The sequence below is a fragment of the Capsicum annuum genome, chromosome 5 (genome assembly GCF_002878395.1).
Source record: "Capsicum annuum cultivar UCD-10X-F1 chromosome 5, UCD10Xv1.1, whole genome shotgun sequence".
In the NCBI taxonomy this organism is placed as follows: Eukaryota; Viridiplantae; Streptophyta; class Magnoliopsida; order Solanales; family Solanaceae; genus Capsicum; species Capsicum annuum.
The window spans coordinates 39,554,362-39,558,546 of NC_061115.1; the positions used below are offsets into that span (position 1 = coordinate 39,554,362).

Here is a 4,185-nt window from a genome sequence, read left to right on the forward strand (position 1 = left end):
TTCCATGCTGAATTGAATGTTTGAGATTGTGATTAGAGTTCCATTATTAATTAAATGTGTGAGAATGTAATTAGAGTTTCATACCTAATTAAATGTGTGAGCATGTGATTTGAGTTCCATGCCCACTTAAATGTGTGAGCATTTGATTAGTGTTCCATGCCCAATTGGATGTGTGAGCATATGATTAGAGTTCCATGCCAAATTAAATGTGTGAGCATGTAATTGGAGTTTCATTCCTAATTGAATATGTGAGCATGTGGTCATAAACCTGATCTTGGGCATATTTATACGTCCAAACACCAATATCTAACCATATTTGACTTGTTTTGAGAGAAAAAATTATGTTAATACTATTGAATTTGAGCCTAAATTGTGTTTCATATCTTACCTACAAGATTAGTGATGCAGGGTAAAATTTTAGTGGTTTCGGACAAAAAATGGATGCATATTATGAAGCAATTTGTGATTGATGGTGTAGAATTAATTGTGTTGATGTGGAAAACCATTTTTATTGAGTCCAAGAGAATGTATAACTGAGCTGGAGCAAGAATAGAAGAAATTACCTGAAAAGGAATTGATTTATGAGATTTTGTCTAATTTTTGGGGTGAAATTTCAGTGACGCGACACGATGTCGACTCGTCGCATCAGTCCTTGTGTTTTGTGACTTAGTCAAATTTTCAGAAGACAATTCCAATGAGTCGATGCAAATTTGATGCAATATGTTGGGCCTTGCAATGCAATACATGATGCAACGCATCGGCCTTAGCAATGTGCTGTGTGATGCGACACGTACAGATCTGGCTAATTTTTGTCCAAGTATAAAAGGACCACGTGAGCACAATCTCAAAAACTTTTTCCAAGCATAGTAATAGCGGAAAAGCATAAAATTCTCTCTTTTAGGGTTCCTATACATTCCTTTGAACTTCTTTACTTCAAGATTAATTTTGGGTATGATTAATTACTTATTCTTTTATGTTGAACTCAAACATGAGTGGATAAACACCCTTGTTCTTGGGTTGAAGCCAATAACATGATTACTCTTTGATATTCTTTATCGTAGTTTTTTTTTGGATTATCATCTGAGTTGTTCTTAATTTCTTGAGCTTACTATTTTGATGAGTGGCCACCATTAGAATAAATCTATCACAGGATAGAATGAAGAAATTAAGGAGCAAGTTTCTTATCCTCTTATGAAATAAGGTGTTTGAATTATCATCTAGGATAGGGATTTACCTAGACCCCTTGCTTGGTTCAATTGTAAGAAGACAACTTAATGAATCAAGAAGAATTATTGTATCACTACGGGAGTTGTAGATGCAATATTCAATAGCTAAAATATTTGACGACAGAACAACAACATCAAACTATAAAACCTGAGAATCAACAACCAGATAACCAACTAGAATGCGATAAAGAGATAGAATTGTATGATTGTCCAATGTGCCTCAACCCTGGAATTCTAATCATTATTGTTTACAACTGTTTGTTTCTTTGCTATTGTCGCAAAATGCTATTTCTTATTTAGTTACAATTTTTATTCACAATTTCACAAACATCTATATATTTTATAACACCTAATACCTTTGTGGCTAAAACTAAAAGTTGGTTAAATTTCTAGTTGCTTAGTCATCATGGGAATGATATCTGATTATCTAAGTCACTATATTACTTGTACAATCATGTGCACTTGCGTATGTTTTTGATCCTCAATAAGTTTTTGGTGTCGTTGCTGGGGACATATATAATTAGTACTTTGCTAAATTTGTTGTTTTTGATAATAAGTTTAAGTGTTAATAAGTTGATCTTAGTGGCTGAATTTTTACAGAATTAGCTGACTACAGGACTGGCGAGAGATAAAGAGTTGGTAGAGCCATTTACAGAACCAGAATTGATATTTTAACAAAGGCGAAAAGCTTAATATCCCATTCTATAGGTTCAAATAGCTCGTCTAGTTAATCCAAATGATCTTGTCAATCCAAATACTGAAAATTTCCCAGCTCCAGTTATCCTAGTTGTTCCTGATCAACCTACTACTAGACCTATTCGTGAGGTAGAAATCCCAATCACGAACCATGCTACTAACAGTATTCCCAAGCCCAAGCCAGGTGATTGAGTTGAATTGAAGTAGAATATAGTACAATTATTGAATTCAGCAGGGCAATTTTTTGGCCTTTCACATGAAGACCCATAGCAGCACATACAAACCTTCTTGGAAATAAGCGATACTTAGATTCCTGCTGGTGTGAGTACTGATTATGTTAGATTGACACTTTCCTTTTTCTTTATTTGTGGAAGCAAAGAGGTGATTATATGCCGAACCAACACTCTCTATTATTTCTTGGGAAGATGTAGCTTGTAAGTTCCTTATTTGATTCTTTCCATCTGGGAAGACTAAGGTTTGAGAAGCGAGATTCTTAGTTTTGAAAAAAAAAACAAAGAATCTCTACCAAGCTTAGGAGAGATTTAAAAGTATGCTAAAAAATTTCCCTCACCATCATCATTCTATTGATATCCTTATTTGTACTTTCATTGAGGGGTTAGAGCCAAATACCAAGATTCTTTTGGATTCAGCAGCAGGTGGGCAAGCTCTTGAGAGGACTTATGATGAATTGTACACATTGCTGAATCAGACTTCACAAGGGAATCTTGAATGGCATACTGATTCAAGGAGTGCTCCTAAGAAAGTTGTTGTAGTGTTAGAGGTAGATCAGTTCAAAGCATTATCAGCTCAGATTGCAGCAATGCAAAATCATATGCTTACTTAGCTTAATAGTAAAAGTTTGAGGTTCCACAAGAAGCAGCTATAGATAATGTAGTCCAATAGGTAAATTCTTGGTGTGAGGTTTGTGGAAGTAGTGAGCATGCATTAGATGCTTGTACAGCTAATCTAGATTCTGTTAATTATGTAAGGAATGCAAATCATTAGGGACAGTAGAATTTCGGCAATACATATAATCCCAACTGTATGAACCATCACAATTTCTTATAGGGTGGAAATCAAGAAAAAAAATTAGTATAAGGGGCTAGTGCAATAGAATCAATAAAATTTCAGAATAATCAAGATACTACTCAAACAATTTATATGGAGGAGATGATGAAGAAACTTTTACCTAATCAAGCGCAGTTTGTAGTAGAGTTGAAGAGTCAACAGTTGATTACCAGAAATTTAGAGTTGTAACATAGTTTGATTATATGAGCAAAAAACATAAGACCTCAAGGTGGCTTACCTAGAGATATAGAGGCGAATCCAAAGTATGTAAATGTAGTTACAACAAGGAGTAGGTTGCGATTAAAGAAGGCGATATCTGAGTAGGTTAGTCCCATAGCCACTGATGAGGATCCTAAAGATAATAAGGAGAAAGGGGTCAAAGAAAAAGCTGCAAGTGATGAAATTCAAGTAGAGAAGAAGACTTTCCCTTTAACCATTCCTTAAAGGCAGAGAAAGTATCAAGAAAAGGCCAGTAACAAGAAGTTCTTGGACCTTCTAAAGTAAGTTAATGTAAATCTTTCTCTTGTTGATATTCTACATAGTGTTCCAAAATATGCAAAATACATGAAAGACATAGTGGTAAAAAAGAATAAGTTGATAGAGTATGCTACTGTTCCACTTACTGAGAAGTGCATATCCAAGAAACAAACAACCTGCCCATAAAGCTGAAGGATCCATGTATTTTTACTTAGCAGATCACTATTGGGCAGACCATTAGTGCTCATGGATTGTGTGACTTGGGGGCTAGCATAAATATTATTCCCATATCTTGGTACCATAAGATGGGTCTTGAAAGTTCTAAACCCATAACCATTGTGTTATATTTGGCTGGCAGGTCCCTCGCTAGGCCGGATGGGATTATTGAAGATATCTTAGTACAAGTGGGATCACTGATCTTTCTTGTAGACTTTATGATTATTGATTTTCAAGTTATCCGATTGTTCCATTTATTTTGGGATGACCTTTCCTAGCAATAGGGTAGGCACTAATTGATGTGGTAGCAGGGAAGATAAAAATGAGAGCACATGATAAAATAAAGGTTTTTGTTGTATACAAGGTGCTAAAATTACCTGCCATATATGAGGAGTTGTCAACTATATCTATTATAGACATTGAGTCTGATTGTAGGTGGTTATTTTCTAATAATCCACTAGAGTGACCTTTGGTTAGTCGTGATCTTTATGGAGATGTAGAG

General features: G+C 35.0%; 1 non-coding gene across 1 annotated transcript; it reads right to left on the minus strand.

The window, feature by feature from the left end:
* Nucleotides 1–2,396: 2,396 nt before the first annotated feature.
* Nucleotides 2,397–2,500, minus strand: LOC124899087. Its single transcript, XR_007056225.1, has one exon. It is a non-coding gene; the product is annotated as a small nucleolar RNA R71 (small nucleolar RNA).
* Between the last annotated feature and the right edge of the window lie 1,685 nt (nt 2,501–4,185).